Source organism: Cryptotermes secundus, unplaced genomic scaffold (genome assembly GCF_002891405.2).
Source record: "Cryptotermes secundus unplaced genomic scaffold, Csec_1.0 scaffold160, whole genome shotgun sequence".
Lineage (NCBI taxonomy): Eukaryota > Metazoa > Arthropoda > Insecta > Blattodea > Kalotermitidae > Cryptotermes > Cryptotermes secundus.
In genome coordinates, this window is record NW_019745080.1 from 4,095,383 (window position 1) to 4,111,795 (window position 16,413).

Genomic DNA, 16,413 nt, shown 5'->3' on the forward strand with positions numbered 1-16,413 from the left:
TATGGGGAGACAGCCTCCCGGCACACCACTATTATTTTTCTGACAAACTGTACAATGGTTACCTGTGTGCCACTCGCTTTAACATTAAAAATATGTACAGTTTGCCCCTGGACTATATTTATGTGCTCCATATGATTCTCAGAGTAAAAGAGGGAAATAGTTCACGGATCTGCATTACATTTCGTTATAATGAAGAAGAAATGTGTTTCCCGTGAGGTAGAAACTGAATTTGTATATATTATTTGGAATAAATTCGTGCTTACAACGTTTTTCTGCAAAGCCCCTTGCTGAAACAATGTCACGTGATCTATTATGTAACATCTCTGGGGTTGAAATGGGGATTGTCTGTCGGATACTGGAAATTGAAGTCTTATTAGTGGGGATTGACTAGAGGAAGTAAAGCCCCAATACGTGATTCAGTTTAGTACACTAACGCATCGTCACGACAACCGAATCTGTTTTCCATATAAATCCTTCCCGTGTCCCTGAATGTTCATAAAATGACAGATTTATGACACATCATCATCATCATCATCATGAATTGCGAGTAAGTCATCTTATTGCCCCTTCTGGCTCCAAATGTAGGACATTTTAATGTTTTAGACTTTTAAAAATTGTATGTGGACATTAGGATAGTATCAAAAGTATAATGTTATATATTATTAATATTAGTCGCTTCATCTTTGACGGTGTTCACTATTTTTCTTATCACGTGTTAGTGAATATTCACGGTGTTTAGATGGATAATTTGATTTATTGAACTCTTATAACTCGTAATTAGAAGTAATTATAACGTTATTGCTAATCTACACTCTTTACAACTCACTGTAGGACACGATATTTCTCCTCAGTTCAGTATGTCTCGTATCCGTTGCTTGGTAGTGGCCTTCGACAATACATATTACCTTCCATTCAGTATCTCTCTTCTAATGTATGATGTTTTTTCTTGAAATATCTGTTACATGAGTCTCTTTTGTTGCATAATTATTTCGCTTTTTATCGGTGTCACTTTACCTTCCATCAAAAATAGCGCTCCTATTGCATCTGTTTTATTAATTTGTTACTTTGGTTAAGCCTGACCGACCGAGCGACCGTAGCTTGTCGGCGAAGTTTAGTGCCAACTTTTGCGGATAGATGATGTCGCTTGGTCAGCGCAACGAATCCCCACGGCCGTTTATTTCGGTTTTTCCAGACCGGAGCCGCCATTTCCTTGAAATAGCTCCTAAATTATCATCACGAGGCTGAGTGGACCCCGTTCCAGACCCACTACTTCTCCGAAAATATCTGGTAGAGCCGTGAATCGAACCCGGACCTGTGGATCTGTAGCCAGGAACGCTGACCACCAGAGGACTAAAATCACCGAGTTTTTCTTTTGTTAAGTCTGACATTCAATCCAACAAGTTAAGCTGGTGTTTATATTACGTTGTATATTTCACGTATAGTCTCCTGGGCTTTTCCGTGGAGGGTTCTTTAATGACACGCAAGTGAGTTTCATTGCCGTGTTGCTGTGCTCTTAAGCTGTAGTGTGGAAACAGCAATAGTAAGTCTTAAGTTACATTAGTGATACCAGGAGTGAGCTAAATTCAGAGAAGAGGCTGTTGCATATTCGTTTCCGTGCCGTTGCACGGCTGTTTGTTTATTCGCCAGTTGCATAACAACGGCTGTATATGCTACGTTATGATATAATTTTGATCATTCTGAAGATATTTAACATAATTCTTAGTCACGTGGTAGGAATAAAGGAAGGTGACAACGGTTTCAGCGTAGCGTAAACCCTTTTAGATTGATGTTCTCGAATTTCGGGCGGTAGGAAACGCAATTAGTAACATCTTTGTCGTCTATGTAGGGGTTACATGGAGGGAAGATGGTTCAGTAGAATTGCTTTCACACTTCAGGAAAAGAATTCCTAATTATCCGCCTTCGAAAAAATGTTTCAGGATTGGATCGTAGTTTAATTTACGACGCTGTCAGTAGTCAGCAGTATCGATTGGCAGGATGATTGATAAATAATGATTGGAAAGGATTTGGAAGGAAGCGGTCGTGGCCTGATGGAGGTGATGTCCAGCCTGAAAGGATCGAAGGAAGCCATTAGCAACTTCATTCACTATAACAGGTGTTTAGGTCAAGATTCGAACCGAGTACCTCCCAAATACAAGTCTAGAGCGTTACAGCTATGTAAACATAGTCGGTTCTCGCAGATGGCAGTAAATGTTTTGTAACAAGCAAAACCTGACAGATAATTTGCATGAATTCTGATTCGCTTATTTGTATTCCAATTTACCTGCAAGAATATTTGTGAAAGTTATCCGCCTGTAGACTTTACGTATAATAAGTTCGATGCCGAAGACGTCCAACGAACTGTATGCCATTTACGAACTTATATTCATCAACGTCATTGGCAAGTATGACCTTTTGAGTCTTTGTGGAATGTTTGGCACGTGTATCAGCAGAAGTTTTGCCAGAAAGTACAGTTCATGATGGTACGAAGATAAATAAGATAGGAGTTCTGTACAAACTCTCCATTCGAAGTTGATTTGATTGCCATGTGAGTTTATACCGCATCCTCAGTGGAATTGGAGGCTGAAACATCAAGTTCATGTACCGCAGAGATTCCTGAAAATTGGATGACAGTGCAGAAGTTTCGTGGCTAAAGGTCGGCAATAGGCCCTTCTATGAAATGGAATATAAGCCTAACTTCAGTACCGGTCAACAGGGGCACATGTCTTGATAAGATGGCCGATTCTTAGGTTATCTAGGCCGCGACATAGCCCAAGCGGTTAGTCGCTGGCTTCCCACCGCGGCGGCCCGGGTTCGATCCCGGGTCTGATCAAGTGGGATTTGTGGTAGACAAAGTGGCGCTAGGGCAGGTTTACTCCGAGTACTTCGGTTTCCCCTGTCAATCTTTATTCCAACAATTGCTCCGCAATCACCCTCACCTATCATCTGGGGCTGGTATAATAGGCCAGAAGTGGCCGCAGTACAAGGGACTTAGTCCCACCCCACTAGAAATAAATAAAGGTTATCTAACGACGTTGTTTCAGCTGATGAGGTTATATATGAAATACAAAGTTAATGAATGCCGAATAGGTAAGGATTACGACGGAGGAGGTTGTTCCATAATTTACCTGAAGGGTAAAATAAGTTGATCCCTATGCTTAATTAAGCACCACGACATGAAGGCGTTTGGGAGCGCATTTACATTATTGACCTCGGCATTAGGTGGATATGACTGTTCAGGTTGACGTCGTGGCCGGCTTACCCTCACGGAAATAGTCCCCGGTACCTATTGGATATTGGTAATGAAAATTTCGAGACAACAAACCCCAGTCACAATAAAGATAGACCAAAAACAACTGGAGAATGTGAATTGTTTTAAATATTTGGGTAGCTTGTTAACAGATGATGGAAGGTGTACTAGTGAAATTAAATCCAGGATTGCCATGGCAAAAGCTGCATTTAGCAAGAAGAAGAATCTTTTTACCAGCAAATTGGACTTGGAAGACACTAGTGAAATGCTACATTTGGATCATAGCTCTGTATGGGGCTGAGGGGCTGAAACATGGACACTTAGGGCAGTAGATCAGAAACATCTGGAAAGTTTCGAAATGTGGTGTTGGAGAAGAATGGAGAAGATCAGTTGGACCGATTATGTGAGAAATGAAGGAGTGTTAATTAGAGTCAGTGAGCAGAGGAATATCCTACACGAAATAAGAAAACGGAAGGCTAATTGGATTGGTCATGTTTTACGCAGAAACTGCCTTCTAAAAGAAGTTATCGAAGGAAAGATAGATGGGCGGATAGAAGTGACAAGAAGACGTAAGAAGATGCTGGATGACCTTGGGGACAGAAGAGGATACTGTCACTTGAAGGAGAAAGCTCTAGATCGCATTAAGTGGAGGAATTGTTTTGGAAGAGACTGTGGACCTGTCATCTTGACAGAATACTGATGATGATGACCTATTGGATAGGAGGCTGGGTGGGCCTGATAGCCGGTCTGGACTCTGTGAAGAATTTTTTTTTACTCCTGCTGGCAGTCGAACTTCATGGAGAGTAAATGATTTAACGTCATTTAGCAAACATCAAATTACAGCAGAATAATGTTTGTTTACTGCACCTACATGTTTCGACTCTCAGATATCATCAGTTATGCGCTATTAATAAACACTTCTAATAAAATACCTCAAGGTTTGTACAAGGTTTTCTGTTCTTCCTATAAACTTATATTACGATTAATAAAAATAGTTGTGGTATAATATACATATGTGTTGTAATAACAGATTAAGTTTTAGATGTAGTAATATTTATTATGCATAATTCATACATCAATTCTGCTTTACGGTGTTTTGTGTGGAGTCCACGAAAATATATAAAGTCATTCTTAAAACAGAAACAGTTTTCTTATAAACGAAGTAAACTTTATTCATCCAAATGGTTTTAATGTCACTACGAGATAGTCCGCATTACTATTAAGACATTTGTCCAGATATTGCAGAGCAGAGCGTTCATGCTACTTCAACTTTTCTCAGTACTGAAGAAAGTACACGAAAGTCGTGTGTGTATGAACTATCGATTTGTTAATTGGTTACATAACTTTTTAAGCCTGCAATTCTTCTAAGTAAAATAACAGAACTGACTGAAATAACGCTCTGGGCTTTATTCGTGAAGTGTTCAGTTCGAATCTATACCGGAACACCGCTTATCCCGACTGTCTCGTGGTTTTCGTCAGTCGCTTCAAGAAAATGCCGGTTAGGCTAGTACAGCTTCCTTCGAAATCCTTTCCGAGTCGTATTTATCAGTCGACGCTGCGTGGTCGAGATATTTGGAGCGTCGTATAATAGGCCACGATCCAATTCTGAAGAAGGTTTCATATCTAAATTATACGGCGCCGAATGGGAGGATTGCTGATGAGCGGAAAATGATTTTGGAGGAGTCATGATCTACGTAGCCTGGAATTTTATGGTAGGGACGCAAGAAAACCACGAAGAACTTGTTAGGATAGCCTGTGTTCCAACCGAGATTTGAACCGAGCACTTCCAGAATATAAACCTAGAGCGCTATCACTGCACACCAGTCTCCCCTGTCAGTGTAATTAGGTATATCGTGTCGCCATCTCTGGAGGACTGCCAAATCTAATTTCTTGTCGAGTTTAGTGAATGATGGAGTTAGGATACCTCAGTCGGTATAGCGAAGGATTATGTGCTGGACGACTGGGGTTCGAATCACGGCTGAATCAAGATTTTTCTATACTACACAGCATCCAGACCGGCTCTGGGGGCCACCCAACATCCTGTTTGATGGGTACCGGGGCTATTTCCCCGGGAGTAGAGAGTGCCAGGGTGTGTGTGTGTTCATAGCAAACAAACAAAGCAAGCACCGTCGTTCTTATCAGCAAGCGAACTATACCGACCGAGCGACCACCGCTTGTCGGCGAAGTTAGTGCCAACTTTAGCGGATAGAGTGTGTCGCGTGGTCAGCGCAACGGATCCCCACAGCCGTTAATCTCGGTTTTCTAGACCGGAGCCGCTATTTCCGTGAAAAGCTCCTTAGTTATCTTCACGAGGCTAAGTGGACCCCGTTTTCAGAAAATCTGGTAGTGCCGGGAATCGAACCCTGACCTCTGGATTAGCCAGGAACTCTGACCACTAGACCAGAGAGGCGGTGTATGTGTTCATCGCATAGTGCTTAGTTAGTTAAGCACATGGGACAAATTTATACCTTTTTTTACCCTTTTATTAAAGAGTCATACCAGGAGATTATATAGGTTCAGCCACCCACTGTTACGTTAAACATTGAATTTGTATAAATTTCAGATGGGGTTGTGTTTGATCATAACATTTAAGTATTGATTTCTACGCGAAACATTGTTCTGTATGACTGAACACATTACTGTCTATATATTCCTGTTCATATCGTAATGCAAATAGTAATCAAATCATGTCTAAAATTGTTATTTTAAGGGACAGTGTGTTAAAGTTTCCGAAACGTTAGGCTTTTGTGCGTGTGCAGTCAGATGGAGGGAAAGACCACGGTAATGGTATTCAATTTTATTGGCTCCCTCGGATTCGTTCGCCCTTCCGCGCGCGCTCGCGTGTGTGTATGTGTGTATGCATGTGTTTTACGTATAGAACGAGACAGCACTGTATAATTCTATCATTTGTTTCGCCCGACTTCATCCGCTTCATGGCTGTAGCCGCTTAGATATAGAGATTGCTGTGTGAGTGTGCACTAACTGGTATATAACAGGGGTGCCCTTGCCCTAACCGAGATCCTACTTATAATTGCTGTCACTACAAAAATGTTTCTTTTATCTGTACTGGAGAAATCTAGAAAATGAAAGACAAGCATTTCTTAATACTCAACTCGTTGACAACCCGATCGCAAGAATATCGAACCGTTTCACGAAAGCTGGAGATGGAGAAGTGAAGATCTGGAGGAAGAGTAGGTTATGAAAAGTAGAATAAGAACAGGTAGAAAATGACAAGCAGTATGAGAAGAGAAATGAGCGCGTTATTAGCGGTAGTGGTAGTACAGAGGTAGCAGTAATATTAGTAAAAGGTAAAGTTTTCCCTCTGCTTAACTAATTAAGCACCACGCCATGAAGATATATGGGGGAGTGGATGTATAGATCCACATATTCTTGATCTCGCCACTAGTTGGAGGTGAATGGTCTGTTTCACGCCCCGGCCGCTTTAGCCCCAGACAAAGAGCCCCGGGTGCCCAATTGATAGGAGGCTGAGTTAGCCCCATAGTTGGTATGGACGACGGGGAGAGGTAAAAAATATTACCCCTTCTGAGACTCGAATTTGGACCCCTCACCTGGCCAATAGTCGATAAATTTTCTGCGTAACCAACAATAGAATAAGGCCAGTTAGAGACGCTTATCATAAAGATAATCTTCTGTAAAAGTGTCCTTATGTTTAACTAATTAAGCGCTAGGCCATGAATGCGTATGGGAGAGTTGGTGTATAGACCCACATTTTCTTGACCTCAGCACTAGTGAGTGATAAGCTTCACGCTTCGCCCGTTTTACGCCCCAGAAAATAACCCCCGATACTGTACCCATTGGATAGGAGACTGGGTGGACCTGAGAGCCGGTCTGGACGACGTGGGGAAAACTCTTGACCCTACCGGGACTCGATCTCCGACCCCTTGGTCGTCCAGCCCGTAGGCAGTCGCTATACCTACTACTCTATCCCGGTTTGCTTTGCTGTAATTCATTATTACACCATGGAGGCGTATGGAGGATTAGATATATTTTTTTTTCCCCTTGGCACTACAGCCCCAGTGGGCTTAGGCCTACCTCCACGAACTTCTCCGTTCACTTCGGTTTTTCTAAATCTTACACATTCGGTAGGTCTCCTTGGGCGGGTGATCAGCTCGTCGCAAGGCCTCTACCTGTACACAAACACAGAAAAACGCACGCACGCAAACTAAACATCCATGCCATGAGTGGGATTCGAACCCACGATCCCGGTTTCAAAGCGAGCGAAGACAGTACATGCCTTAGACCGCTCGGCTACCGTGACCGACGGAGTGGATATATAGATCCACGTATTCCAGACCTCGGCACTATAGTTTCTTAATGTAATCATGATTCCATATTGCCTCTCCCAAATATCTATAGCTAACTTGATGTTATGGTTTTGTTTTACGCCCACCCCTGTTGCTTTATGCTTTAGTTGAAGGCTAAACAGAAGCTTTACGTTATGGTTTAGCGATAGGAGGGTGGGTGAGACGGAGTTGGGGTGAGTTTCGGTCTGTCCGGTTGTTGGTTGTTCTATTTGAATTTTAAATGGAGGACCGTCATGATATTTTCTGGTTCTCTTCATCTATTTTTTGATTTCCTTTTCACTCTGTCTCCATCTCTCCGTCCTTGTCTCTCATGAATTGAATACCATCTCTTTCGCATCTACGTTTTTTTAACTGTTCTTGGACGAGTCATTTGGCCCGTGTAAAGTTTTCGGCGGGGAGGGCACTGATTGTTGAGAGAGAAGGAGTTGGCGAAATGGGCGGACAGACGGACGAAGTGTTTATATGCTTGGCAAACTATCAAGATTCTCCGTATTTTCTCTCGTCCTTCGTTCTTGTGGCCAACGCTTGTGTTGTCAGCATCGCCCTTCTTCGGGTCTACTCTTCTGAATGTTGCTAACTGCAAGGTTGGTAGCACTGAAACGCCAACACGCGTTCTTGCAAGAAATCCAAAACGAAACTGACAGGAATTTAATTGTACAGTGAACTGTGTTGCACATCCTGCTTCTTAGCGCGTTTAATCGCAGTGATCAAGTCAAGGAGCGTGAAATGGGCAGGGCATGTAGCACGCATGGAACCAGATGAACTTATGTATGCTGTTTGGGGGGGGGACCACAAGCAAAGAGGCTACTAGGAGAAACCTAGACATACGTGGGAGGATAATTTTGAAATGGATCGTACGGAAATGTGATGTGGTGGTGTGGACTGGATTTATTTGGTCCAGGATAGGGATCAGTGACGGGCTGTCGTGAATATGGCAGTGAGCCTTCCGGTTCCATAAAATGTTTCGAAATTTTTAGTAGTCGAGCGACTGAGTCCAAGGACTCAGTTCTGTGTAGTTGCTTGGTGGGTTGGTTGGTTAGTTGTTTAGTTAGTTAGGACTCAGCATCAGTGTTCTTTTCTTTGGGCGGAGACCAATTTCCAAACCAAAATAAAGAAATGAATGCAAATTATAATTTCGAAATATATTAGATATTAAATTTTAAGTCAAAAACATTCTGAACTGATTAATAGACAACATCCCCCGATTTTAGCCTGCCCTTAACATTTGGTGAATGTGATTTTGAAATGTTGCTGTCATTCATAATATTGGTGAAGTGCCCTGTTATGCAACTTTGTTTTCGAAATTTCTCAGTGACCCAAGTTGAATCTGTTTAGTTGCTGAATGCGATTCTGTATTCTTAGGATAACGCCCCATTGTATTATTACAGGTCATTAGTAATGTGGACAGTCATATTGTGGGCGTTGGAGGACATAATGTTGTGTCGTGGCGTGAAGGAACAATCTATATGGGGGAGAGTCCTTAAGAAGCTGATAGTTCTCACACGGTCAGTAAATTCGTCTTGTACGGAATCCGAAGGTTCATGAAATCGTTTAAGTGGGACAGCTATTGGTGTCTGATCTGAGCGAGATAACTCCAGTTTAACTCCCATTTAAGAGTAAAGTGCATTTTAATAATATATTCTCGTATCTTCGTCTTAATTTATATAAGCTGTTTCTTACCTTCAGGATAGGATATGAAATAAAGCAGTTATATAAGAAATGGCTTATGTAATTGTATGTTGTTTACTGTGTAAGAACTTGTTTTTTATACTGTTCGAATGAAAAATGAGCTTCTAAAAATCCGCCTTAAGAAACACACCAGTTTTCCAGAGAAATTCTAGGCGCGTCTTTCACATTCCGCCCCCAGTGGCAGGCCAAAGAACTTACCATTCCAGGTAGTAATAGACCTTCCTTCACACAGACATTTCTCGTCTGTTTGTTCTATGTACTATAATTCACACCCTTAGAAACAGCCATTTGTTTTTTCCTATATATATGGGTGCACGTGATTCAAAAGATGGCGTGTGCACCAAAGGCATCTGAGATACATAAGAAGAGCCCTGAAGATAAGGGAAGAGCCCAAAGACATAGAATAAAGGAGCGTGTAGGGACTGCGCTTCCCCACGTGGCATTGCAAGTGTGAAGGAGGTGTTGGATGATGGAGATGAGTAGTAAAGGCGAGAGAAAGGAATGGGAAGTGGGAACGAGCCAGGAATACAATATGGTAAGGGTGAAGCGAGAATACGGATGAGAGAGATGGCGATAGGTTGGTCACGAAGGAGGGGGGAGAGATAAATTATTTTGAACTGGTGCCAGAGGAAGCCTAAAGTCTTGTGATCCCTCACCTCCCAGACACACACAAGCTTAGCACTAGCGAATAGCAGACGACAGAGTTGGCTGCTGTTATATGCCCCTTCTCTCGTTAACACTATGCTTTCAGTCTCACGCTGCAGTTGTTAGAAACCAATCCAACTCCTAATGTCAAGAATATCCAAACTTCTAATTATGTATGAGATAGGTCCGTGGCATTCTTGTAAGATAAAAGGTAAAGGTAAAGCTGTTCCTGTAAACAGGCCGTGGAGGCCCATAGGGTTGTAAGACGTCCAGGCTCCCACATTTTCTAGACAATGGGCTCACAGATTGTTGTGAGGTTGTCAGCCTTACGCGGTAAGCTATCCCTGTAACAGGCCTTGGAGGCCCATAGGATTGTGAGACGTTGAGGCCCCCGCATTTCCTAGACAGTCGGCTCACAGATGGTGGTGAGGTCAGCCAGCCTTTACTGCCGCCCTTTACTGCCAAGAAGGTTCCTCATACTCATTTCTGTTAGAGGCTGAGTCGACCCCAGGACCATAGTGCTGCTGAAAGGATTAGGGCAGATGGGAACAGTATTTTTAAGGAGAAAGAGAGTAAAGGAATTAATTGACTTATAGAGAAAGCCACATAATCTGCAGGATTATAATTCATCAGCCTCACTAGATGCTCAGTGACTAGGCTGCGGACTAGGCGACCGAAGAATCGGGTTTCTATTGCCGTCAGGGACAAGGATGTCTTCTCTTCCCTACAGCTTGAACACCAGCTCTCAGGTGCACTCACAACGGACCTCAGTTAGGATAGCCCATCTCCAGGTCGGGATTCAAACCAAACACTTTACGAGTACTCGTATGTCTAGAGCGTAGTCGCTTCACCAGTCTGCTTGGTCGGTGATTATGATTTGGTGTGTCAGATTGCCGTATGTGGAGAACTGTTAAATCTAACCGTGGAAGACATAACCGAATATATTGTCGAATTTAGAGAATTGTAGAGTTGGGATAGCTCAGTCGGTGTAGTGACGGCCTACGGACAGGGGCCACACGGTGGGTACACGGGCGATTTTATGGGGCTGAAGGAGCCGGGGCGTGAATATGACCACACGTCTACATCTGATGTGGAGGTTAGGAATTCGCAGAGCTGTGCCTTCTCTCCCCCACGAATCTTTGCGGTGGGGTTCATAATTAAACACAGGGACAACTCTGTCTTACGCCCTTCAGTAAATATTGAATATGATACCAGAGTTGAATTGAAATGCAGTCATTGGTAGATCATGTTTTTGCAGCTCACTCTGAATATAAATGCGAGACACAATTGATTAATCTAAGAGGAGAAGCGAAGAATCCAGTCGCGTGTATGAATGACTATAGACGGGGTTTGGATTGTTAATCTGATTTACTAGACTCTTACAAATCGTAACTGTAAGTAACTGTAGCTAATTCACACACTCAGCAGTTCACTACAGCACGTAATAAGTCTTCTCAGTCTGCTGTGTCATGAGTCGCTGCCTGATAGCGGCTACAACGGCGGACGTTCCCTTTGCTCTGGGTTCCCGAATTATCCCTATGCCTCAGGTAAAAGCTCCTCACAGACACAACTCATAAGAACTGAACCACAGCAGTCCTCTAATTCACATACTAACCGACTCACTCCTCTCCATTGAGTCCTCACTAACTCTCCTGCTTATAAACTCTGCACGGATAGCACAGAAAACACCGTCCCATTGTTTCTGTGTACGGGCTGTTGCTTAGTAACAGCCCTGGGCTATCGTTGCTTAGCAACGTTTCTAGATGCCACAATACATTACTGTCATGGTTAGGGATTAAACTGAACAAAGAAAATGTCTCTCAGTTCGATAATTTTTTCCGACATGGCTTCCGTGTCCTGTTTCTATATGCATGTACCCTCTAATCGAGAATGGCTGTCGCAGCCCTGCCAGACAATATGGAGGCCTATATTTATTTTCTAAATAGTAATGAAAGAAATTAGATTCAAATTGAAATTTAAAGAATCAACAAAATTCAATTTCAGATTTTGCATATGTTTAGGTTTTCGGAGAATGATACTGAACAGCGTAATACAAGATCTTCATTATTCCGAATGCAATCCGATGTTATGCGGTCGCTTTGGTAATACAGGAAACGTGTTGCAACCTGACATATTCTGCCTCTGGGAGTTCCATCCGACACTGCGCGTGCGCTCCTTGGTTTGGAACTGACGGTAATGGAGCGGGATTTGTCACGCGAATCTCGATTTTACGTCTAAGGGAATTAAAGACACAGTACCAACGTTTAGTTACAGTTGATAATAATCTGAGATTAGTTATAAATGAGAGGATAACATTTAAACAGATTTTAAATAATATCCTTCAAGAAAAATAAGAAGAAATATGAATGGAGTGTGTGTTCTGGACTCATCAGGCTCGGGAATGAACCATCGGGCACTCTAAAAGGCAGGAAATAGCTGAGAGACTTAGCTTCTCAAGATGGATCACATTTTTTTATTAGTCTTCGTGGAGTGAGACTGAGTCCACTTGGTACTGCGGCCACTACTGGCCTATTAAACCAGCCCTAGATGATAGATGATGGTGATTTTGGAGCAGTTGGTGGAATTGAGACTGGCAGGGAAAACAGAAGTACTCGGAGAAAACCTGCCTCAGCGTCACTTTGTTCACCACAAATCCCACATAACCAGACCCGGGCTCGAACCTGGGCCGCCGCGGTGGAAATCCATCTACTAACCGCCTGAGGTATGGCGCAAGATGTACCCTACCTCCTTCGAGTCAATCTTGGTTAGTAACAACTTGGTAAAGTAGTTTTCGTTATAGCCTATAGAATATTTCGAAAACACGGGGATTTTTTCTCTCGTAATTTTGCGTGGTTAAACTGCTTATGCTGCAATGGAAATATAATCTGTTTGGTCCCGTTACGTATTCCTTCGTGACAAAGAGCAGTTCTCTTGTTCCTGTTCTATGATACATTTCTTTCTTCTTTCTCTCTTCTTGTCTACTTCCTCTGTACATCCGGTGTTCATACTCGCACGTCTCTGCCTCGTTGGTCAGTAAGTTAGAAACCTTACTTACGCCAAAAAGTTCTGAGGAAGCAAAGGGTTGGCCAGTAAGTTAGAAACCTTACGTACACAAACAGGTTCTGAGGAAACAAAGGGTTGGCCAGTAAGTTAGAAACCTTACGTACACAAACAGGTTCTGAGGAAGCAAAGGGTTGGCCAGTAAGTTAGAAACCTTACGTGAAACGGAGGCTTGGCCAGTAAGTTGGAAACCTTACGTACACAAACAGGTTCGGAGGAAACAAAGGGTTGGCCAGTAAATTAGAAACCTCACGCACAACCAACAGGTTCGGAGGAAACAAAGGTTTAGCCAGTAAGTTAGAAACCTTACGTACACAAACAGGTTCTGAGGAAACAAAGGGTTGGCCAGTAAATTAGAAACCTCACGCACAACCAACAGGTTCGGAGGAAACAAAGGCTTGGCCAGTAAGTTAGAAACCTCACGCACAACCAACAGGTTCGGAGGAAACAAAGGTTTAGCCAGTAAGTTAGAAACCTTACGTACACCAACAAGTTCTGAGGAAGCAAAGGGTTGGCCAGTAAGTTAGAAACCTTACGTACACAAACAGGTTCTGAGGAAACAAAGGGTTGGCCAGTAAATTAGAAACCTCACGCACACCAACAGGTTCTGAGGAAGCAAAGGGTTGGCCAGTAAATTAGAAACCTCACGCACACCAACAGGTTCTGAGGAAGCAAAGGGTTGGCCAGTAAATTAGAAACCTCACGCACACCAACAGGTTCTGAGGAAGCAAAGGGTTGGCCAGTAAATTAGAAACCTCACGCACACCAACAGGTTCTGAGGAAGCAAAGGGTTGGCCAGTAAATTAGAAACCTCACGCACACCAACAGGTTCTGAGGAAGCAAAGGGTTGGCCAGTAAATTAGAAACCTCACGCACACCAACAGGTTCTGAGGAAGCAAAGGGTTGGCCAGTAAATTAGAAACCTCACGCACACCAACAGGTTCTGAGGAAGCAAAGGGTTGGCCAGTAAATTAGAAACCTCACGCACACCAACAGGTTCTGAGGAAGCAAAGGGTTGGCCAGTAAATTAGAAACCTCACGCACACCAACAGGTTCTGAGGAAGCAAAGGGTTGGCCAGTAAATTAGAAACCTCACGCACACCAACAGGTTCTGAGGAAGCAAAGGGTTGGCCAGTAAATTAGAAACCTCACGCACACCAACAGGTTCTGAGGAAGCAAAGGGTTGGCCAGTAAGTTAGAAACCTTACTACAAGTACGCACTATAATATCCGGCATGGAGAATCGTTGGCAGTGATAGTACACTTAGCACCATATTAGACTTCTGCTGGTTACCAGTGTTTGCAGATTTTGTCCAGATTTATCTCTTGCAGTCACTTCGCATGTGATTCTAAATTATTGTCGGAAACCCCAACAGTAATTTAGAATCACTCGATATATATATATATATATATTCCGTTTAGGTAAAAGTGTCTTTAGAAAATTTTCCATCGTGTGTCATATGCGTACTTTTCGTATCGTGGCAAAAACTTGTTTTTTATATAACACTGGCACTTCTTTTTCATAGTAGGATTTTTTTATAATTCTAAATTCGGTTATTTGACCATGGGACTGCAAGCATACGCCCATTTAATTAAGTTCGTATAGCCTTCACACAACTTCCTCTAGTGAAACCGAAAACCGGGGAAGCAATATCAGATTACTAGAGCCTGCCGGCTGTCCAGTCTCGGCCGGTGGGGATTTTTGTTTCAAACATACAACATTGAAATGGTCTCTGAGGATATTAAGTCCAGGAGAGATGAACTAACCAGCTGCTAGAGAAAATTACATACCGGGTTTGCATAATTTCTAGTCATACTCATATGAACACATTGCGGAGACGTTCAAATCAAGATGGATGAGCAGGAAGCACATAGCACGCAAGGGAGAAGTACATTTGTATACAACATATTGGCTAAAGGCATCTAGTCATGAGCCTATTTCGGAGACAAGCGTGGATCATATTAATATTGGTCATGAAGAAATATGGTGAAAAATTTATGGTTTACATATGCCTGACGATAGATGAAAGTATTTTATGAATATTGTGATATACATTCGAATTGTTACCTAAGAGAATTATTGAAATAAGTGAGGCGGTGTAAAGTTCATAACTTATAGCTCAATTAATTTTGTAGTCTTCATCAGACATTTATTAGGATCAACCAATGAAGGAGTATGCAATGGGCTTGGCATGTAGAGATCGTGGAAGAGATTAGAAGTGCGTTGTAACTCCCTTCGTTTGACTAATCTTTTACATACGCTTCACAAATCGATTGATTGTAGATGTGTCGACGCCATCTGACCGTCAGCGCCATATGTTAGACACGGAAAGTAACTACAACCTCTGTGAGTCCATAAAACACACATTCTTTTTTCCCCCTTGGCACTACAGCCCCAGTGGGCCTAGGCCTACCTCCATGAACTTCTCCGTTCACTTCGGTTTTTCTAGATCTTACGCATTCGGTAGGACTCCTTGGGCGGGTGATCAGGTCGTCGCAAGGCCTCTACCTGTACACAAACACAGAAAAACACAAACATCCATGCCCTGAGTTGGATTCGAACCCACGATCCCGGTTTCCAAGCGAGCGAAGACAGTACATGTCTTAGACCGCTCGGCTACCGTGACCGGCATAAAACATACGTAGTGAATCATATTCGCCCGCTCATCCCCACGTAATTAATCTCTGTTAGGTCAAAATATTTTCCTGATCATGTGCCTGTAATTTGTTTGAATTAGAGCAAGTTAATAAAATGAAAGTCTTCGCCTGCCGATTTAATCATGTCTTGTAACAAGCACATTCTAGATCGCCTGATTAGCCTAGTTCTAGGTCCACCATCACCATCCTGTCGCTTTGCTCGGAAGGGCTATGTAGCGGAAGTTTGGAAGAGATGTTGATGCTGGGGGCACGCGTCATGGACCAAGCTGTCACTCCCACCCCCACCCCCACCCTTCTTCCTCTAGTTTCTCACTACCGCATCTTCATTTTCCAACATATGGCCTGTCTGTGTTCTTCCTCTGGGGGCTTTTGGTCTTTATTCAAGGACTTGTGCCCCTTCCTGCTCTTTTCCCCCGTATGCAGAGCATAAAGAAATGCGCCGGCAGCACGCACCAAATGTTTCCGGAGAAAGTAGTTTATTATTTATAATATATAATGGTATGTCAGAACAGGGATGGTACCTCGGCGTTGTGAGTGATGTCTCCTGTCACTGCATTAAATGTTACAGCACAAATGATTGTTTTCATTACTCGTCCCTCACCCTCGCGTGTTTTATGTATGGCCGAAGAACGGCCGTTTCCGTCTACATATTTTTCTCTCCCGTCATAATTTGGCCCAAATAGTGTTACGTATAAAATAGTGACACGGTTCGTGGTATATGTGGGCACCCTTTGACATGGGACATCTATATGAATCTATATCTCCTTGTGTAAACGAAGCATAATGTTTC

General features: G+C 42.9%; 1 protein-coding gene across 1 annotated transcript in view; it reads left to right on the plus strand.

The window, feature by feature from the left end:
- LOC111874867 (fat-like cadherin-related tumor suppressor homolog) overlaps positions 1-16,413 on the plus strand; it is a gene marked incomplete at its 3' end in the record, with an annotated part of 232,468 nt that overhangs the window by 152,917 nt on the left and 63,138 nt on the right. The window lies entirely within an intron of this gene.